The sequence below is a fragment of the Phocoena sinus genome, chromosome 8, assembly GCF_008692025.1.
Source record: "Phocoena sinus isolate mPhoSin1 chromosome 8, mPhoSin1.pri, whole genome shotgun sequence".
NCBI lineage: Eukaryota > Metazoa > Chordata > Mammalia > Artiodactyla > Phocoenidae > Phocoena > Phocoena sinus.
In genome coordinates, this window is record NC_045770.1 from 21,539,244 (window position 1) to 21,546,532 (window position 7,289).

The window sequence follows — 7,289 nt, forward strand, 5'->3', positions numbered from 1 at the left end:
CTCACAGTTAGTTTAAATGGAAGAAAGGATAGTTGACTCATGTCTTCTGACTCCAAGTTAAGCCACTTGTCACTCTACCAGAACATTTTTTTCAACAGATAGATATTATTACTTTGCAGCCAGTTGGCTATAAGAGAACCCAAAACTTGAACTGTAAGGCATGTACAAGTATCCATTGTTCTGATGAGTGCTAGAGAACTGCGATATACAATAGAAAAGCTGTAATAGGAAGCCTTATTTATACCAAAATTAACTGATGTATTAAATATTGGGGCATTTTAATTCATGGACATCAGTTTGATACTTGAAAAACATACCTATGACATAAGATAAAAAAAGACCAAACAACTGCTTTCTGGAGAGAGAGAAAAGGGCCTTATCACCTTAAGAGGCCCCAACCTTAGATGTTTAACAAACATCTGATGAAACATTAGTAGCACCGTTTCTTCAACTAGCATCAGATTCATGAAAATGTATAAAAATGAGGTGTTGCATTAGTTCTTTAAGAGTACTAATAATCTCAATAGTCTTTCCTCAAACTGCTTACAATCTACAGTTATAAAGATTTAAAATGCATTTAAATAAACCCTGCAGTGAATAAAGAATGAATTACTATAGGAAATAGAATAAAGGAATGGAAAGAGCACTAGAGTTGGAGCCAAAAGACCTGAGTTTGAGTGCCAGCTCTGCCATTCACTTGCTCTATGTGGTTAAACAAGTTACTTGACTTCTCTGATCCTTGGTTCATTAATTTGTAAGATGATGATGATAATAACTACCTTAAGGAATTAAGAGAGATAATGTAAGGGAAAGGTCTTGGTAAACTGTTATATACAACACAAATATCCTTGGAGTTTTTGTATAAAAGCCTGGGATTCAATCATTTGATCAGTCAGTCATCCATTCAATAAATGTATATAGAGCACTCATTCAATGAATGGATGAAATGGTTCTACATGCCATGGAGCATCCAAAGATTCAAAAGACCTAATTTTGGCCCTCAGGAACTGAAGGGGACTTTTTTTTTTGCTCATGTACATAAATAACTACAATATGAACCTCCATGTGATAACTCTCTTAGGATTAGTACTAGGGGAAAAATGATGTAGGACTATAGAGCTGAGAGATACCAGTTCTGATTTAGAGTAATAAGGAAATGCTTCCTACAGATTGCCATTGGGCCAGTTTTTACAGAATGGGTAGAGTTTCTAAAAGAAGAAGATAGTATTCCAGGTGGATGGAAAAGCATGAGTGAGGGCATAGAAGCAGGAAAGCACACCTTGTAACATTTAACATTTGCCTCTGTCTAGGCACATGATTTTGCACAAAGTCATTTCATTCATCAGTGTTCTTCCTTATAAATCCGCTAACCCCAAATAGACCATGAGTCCTTTGAGTGCCAAGATGTCTCACAGAGCCCACAACAGTGCTGGGTCCATAATGGGGATTCAGTAAATGAATGGCATATTTGCTGGCATTTTTGTGTGTGTATGTGTGTGTGTGTGGTACGCGGGCCTCTCACTGTTGTGGCCTCTCCTGTTGTGGAGCACAGGCTCCAGACGCGCAGGCTCAGCGGCCATGGCTTACAGGCCTACCCGCTCCGTGGCATGTGCGATCTTCCCGGACCGGGGCACGAACCCGTGTCCCCTGCATTGGCAGGCGGACTCTCAACCACTGTGCCACCAGGGAAGCCCTGCTGGCATATTTTTAAGGAAGGCTCATATATGCTTTCCAGATGAGAGGGTGGGGAATAGAAAAATCTGCACAGAAAATTGTTTCAAATTAACAAGACTGTGGTATATGTTAACCAGTATGATTTCCCACAAACTTTGCCATTTTCCCATAAATCCTATGTTTTGTATTTTGCAAAGCAAGAGTGATTACTTTAATTTGGAAAGAACACACACACACACACACACACACACACACACACACACAGACAAACACACACCGCCAAGAAGAGGAGAGCAAGACTTAATCTTGAAAGCTGATGTGTGGCTTGTGTTTTGGATGCCAGTAATGATAAAACAGAGAACCTTTTAAACTGAATTCATAGGTACTCAGAGAAATAAGCTGAATGCCAGTTTCATAGACATTGAAGTTTATGGCAACATCTTTCTCTTGGTTTGGGTTCTTTTTATAATTATATTGCATTGTTATTAAAGAGCTCTTTGTCCTTCCTTGTCCTTCAAGCCAGATAGTCGAGAATGATCCTGATATTAAACCCAGAACACATGGTTTGAATTAGAAGCTGTAGGAAGATCCATCTCCAATATAAAGTCATTTGCAGGAAAAATATTCCAAGATACTGTATGTGTAAATTACTAACAAATGAATTCCCAGTGAATCTTTTCTCTCACCCTTTTGGTTCAGTGAAACAGCAGGAAAAAAATATATTGCCAATAGAAATATTTTTATAACTTTATTTTTATTCACTTTGAGATATATCTTAGAGAACAAGTTTTTGAGAAGAACTCCAGCAAAACATGACTATGTATATTATAGATGATAAAAAATTATTTTATGGTTTGATTTTGCACAAAAGAAGATAAAACCCATATATTAGAGAGTTGGTATTGATATTTTTGTAAAGAAAAAAATGTGAAGCCATCATCCAGTATTACTCTAGGGAAGTTTTCTGGCCTGAGGGTTTAAAAATATTTTTATTTGTGTAAAAGTACAAAGTAAGATCAATTTTGTTTCCTTTTCATTAAATAGCAGTAGGCAATTTGTCTGCATTGCATTTAAGAGATACTTGTCTTCTTGCTTTTGGCAACATATGAAATTGTCTTGAAGAAGACCGCAACTGATAGCGAAGAAGACATCTTTTCATATTTGCATCATATTTTGGATTCTAGAAAGAGTTGCTCTTTAAAAAGACTCAAAATTGATTTTTGACTTTTTGAAAAGCAATCTTCAGTGCCAGAGCAGAGTGATATCAGCCTTGGAGATACAGTGGGAACAAGATGGGCACAGCCCTGCCCTCTGGGTGTTAAATGACCCACTGAGGACTCCTGCTCTTCCCAGTCATAAGAAAATCATGTTCTGTGCAAGGATGGAGAGAATGCAAGCAAGAAAGCCAGCCAAAAAAAATAATGATAACAGTAACAGTTCTGTAAGGTGGCTTGTGCTTTGCATTATAAAATCACTTCCATCTTTACATTAGTCAAAAGATGTGCCTGAAAGCTTATTGCTTCTAAATCAGAAGGCTTCAAAGTCAATAAAGCTGATTATTAAGTGATTGTACTAAGTACATTCACCATTAACGTAAGTTCAAGTTTTCAAGGATAGCCTTATTGAATATTTTCCCATATATAGAATCCTTCTTCTTTGGGGCAGCTGTCTGCATGGCAAGGCACAGGAAGGTGAGCAGAGCATCTAACCTGCTTTTTGCTGTTGATAATATACATATAATTAAAAGAAGACTGCCAGGGCTTCCCTGGTGGCGCAGTGGTTGAGAGTCCGCCTGCCGATGCAGGGGACACGGGTTCGTGCCCCGGTCCGGGAAGATCCCACATGCCGCGGAGCGGCTGGGCCCGTGAGCCATGGCCGCTGAGCCTGTGCGTCCGGAGCCTGTGCTCCGCAACGGGAGAGGCCACAACAGTGAGAGGCCCGCGTACTGCAAAAAAAAAAAAAAAAAAAGAAGACTGCCATATAGAGCAAGATCAAGGGAAACTATGGAACGTGTTTATCACTAAACTTCAATTTATGATAAACTGTAGTCTATCTGTATTCAATTCAACCCTGATCTTCTATACTTCAAAAAGGAAACACTGGCCTTAACTTTCTCTCGCGAAGTCAAAAAAATGCTGTTTGTACCCACTCCCTGGAGGCTGGAATCAAAGGGCTGCTGCTCCCATTCTTCGAGGCTGGCTCTGACTGCCCCCACAAAAGAAGCTTAACAGTGACTGCTAGCAGATCCTGGAGAGGTCCTAATCATGATTTCCACTAGCCTGATAACCAGCCTATGTCTTTTTGCTTCCAGTGGCAGAAATATAAAAATAAAATTTCCGTATGCCTTGAAGGCCTCATTTAGAAAATGGGATCAATACGGATTCTTACCACACCATGCATGGCTCTCCTAAACATAGTAAGAACTGCTGAACTAGAGAACTCTTGAGTACTTAGAATAAATGGCTAACACGAGGCTTACACCTCTCCAATAACCTATCTTTTGGAGATATTTGTTGTGTAATGGCTGAAGTGTTATACAGAAAGTGGAGAAAAAAAAGCATTTAGTTAACACGTTTCTCATATTAATATCAGTGATATCAATACACTACCTGTATAGACCTGTCCTAAAGTCAAACACGGTAGAGCAGTGATGATTCAGAAGAGAACAGGATGACTTACTTCAGATAAAGCTGGACAAATCTTTATATAAAAGAAATATTTATAGACCCTAAATGTTGACTGCTTTTTTAAAATAATAATAATATAATGTAATGTAACATAATATAATTATATCAATAACAGCTAACACTCGTGAGCAGAAAATGTGGAACTCGCTTTCTGTGCATGAGATCATTTAATCATCACAGCAGCCATATTGAGAGGAAAATGCTATTATTACCTTCATTTTACATATCAGTAATTTATCCAAAGTTATGTAGCTATAAGTAATGGATTCAGGACTCAAACCCAGGCAGTCTATTCACTATGCAACAAAACTAACACCCAGAAGAATAAAAAGTTCTGGTATTATTTATTATAATTGAAAGAGTCAGGGTAAAAACTAAATAAAAGAAAGCTTATAATCTGTGGAAGTGGTGAAGGAACTAAATGTAGCACCTCTCAAACATTTCTTCATAGGAGAAAACAAAACACTTCTGTGATTAAATAGGTTTATGAAATACTGGATTAAGCCAAGTGAAACAGTGTTTCTTGCTGAAGTGTGTCTCATGGTCTTAGTATGGAGATGTGCACTGTGAGCCTCTGAAATGGAAAGGTGGAAAGGAGCAGTCATTTAACCAAGAACACTTTTTTCTTAATGGGACATGTCTGAAGAATTGAACTGATGTTTTCCAATGCAGGCTTGAGAAAAACTGACCTAATGCACAAACAAGGGAAGCAGAGGCTGGGTAAGGGGAAGGGCGGCAGATGCCAAGTAGAGAGCTTATCAGCAAGTGAGCTTGTTCACAGTCCACTTGTGGTTGGACTAAGTCACCTTATAATGGGCATTACTGAAACAGATAACGTAATCTAACGTAACACAACATAATATACTTTCATTAATGAAAGTTCTGTAGGAATCCAGGAGATCGAGGAATCACTCTTCTGGCAGTTTCTTCTCCAAGGGGGAGGAGAGAGGCTGTTTACCCCACTGGAGCGTGATGATGGCCCGAATCCACCAACTGACAGCCTAAGAGGTAGCAACCTGGTACATCCCATGCTGGAGGGGACAAAGCAGCCACAGAAGAGGACTGCAAAGGCCTGGGCCGCTATCCAGTCAGGCTAATGTGGCTTGCTGTTTCGAAGGATTCATGGGACCAACATCAGAGGAGGAGAGAAGGCTGTGGAGAATACAAGATGGCAGCTTTGCTGGACATTTCTGGTGCATATGAGAGGCACCAACTGGAATGTGAATAATACAGTTCTCCTCAGGGCTTCCTGAACTTGTTGAGAGGAACTTAAGTGTGGCTAGAGTCTTCTCAATTCTGAAGCTGAGCCAGCAGAACAGTAAGAATTGCAGATATCATTCTAGGAACCCTTAACCAGGTGCTGGGCACTCTTGTTAATGATTTTATATTATTCTATCCTCAAACAATCCTATGATGTAGGCACTATTATTATTCTTATTTTACAGTTAAAGAAACCAAGGCAGAGTTCAGTTACTGGTACGAGGCAAAGAACTAGGAAACCAGAAACAAATAGCAGTCAAAGGAAGTTTTAAAATGTAGTTCCTACACCTCTTGCTTAAACCCTCCTGTGGTACCTCAACCATCTTAAGCCAAACTCTTTATCCTGGCTAAGGATCAAAGTAACCTGGCTTCAACCTGTCTCTCTGTTCTGGATATCATTTGCTGAGACACAAATTACCCTAAAATTTAGTGGTTTAAAACAACACCATTAAAAAAAAAAAAAAAAAAAAAAAAACAACACCATTGAATTCTATCTCATGATTTAGTATGTCAGGATTGGGCAAGGCTCAGCCAGATGGTTCTTCTGTCTCACGAGGCATCTACTGGAGTCACTCAGTGATATTCAGCTGGCAACTAATCTGATCTGAGATGGTTTCCCTCATTTGTCTGGCACCTTGGCAGGGACAACAGCTGGAAGGTTTGGCTCTATCCTCTTCATGTATTTATTCTCAGGGCCTCTCCAGGTGGTCTCTCCAGCAGGTGGTCAGCCTTCTCACATGTCAGTTTAGAGCCACAGAACGACTAGATGGAGGTGTCAGCCATCCTAAAGTCTAGGCTGAGAACTTGCCCAGCATAATTTCTGCCACACGCTGGGGTTCAACACAAACAGTTGGAGCCCACTCCAGATTCAAGGGGAGGGGAAATATACCCACCTCTCCGTGAGAGGTGTCTCAAAGAATGGGCGTTCATCTTTCATCTGCCATACTCTCCAACTTACCTCATCTTCCTCTCCCTCACTCTCAGTGCTCCAGCCTCATGGGATTTCCTGTTCTTCAAATGGGCCAAGGTTATTCCTCTCTCAGGACCTTGTGTGCCTGTGCCGGGAGTGCTCTTATCCTCAAGGGTCCTTCATGTCATTCAGGTCTCAGCTTAAATGTCACTTCTTCATAGGAGCCTCCTCCTCACAATCTTGCATAGGGCTTTCCTCATTGCCCAGTCAAGCTCCCTGATTTACAGTAAGTCCCCTATATACGACCCTTCAAGTTGCAAACTTTCAAAGATTCAAAAGTGTGTTTGCATGTCCAATCATGTTAGTTCACACATCTGGCATATATTGTCACATGTGTGCATCCTCTACAAGTGGTTGTGCTTTTGTGTACTTTACTGTACAGTACTGTATAGAGTGCAGTAGTGCAGTATCTTTATTTCAAGCCCAGGATGTCTGGAAGCAAGCGTAAAAGCAGCGATGATGCAGCTGGTACTGCTAAGAAGTTCCAAACAATAACGATGGCAACAAAAGTGAAAATAATTGAGAGAATGGAGTGAGGTGAAAAGATGGTAGACATCGCTCATTCTCATAACATGAATCATTCAACCATCGGCCCGATTCTAAAGAACAAGGACAAGATCATGGAACATGTGAAGTCTGCTGTGCCAATGATGTTGACAGTAATATCAAAGAAACATGGAAATGTGATGGAGGAAATG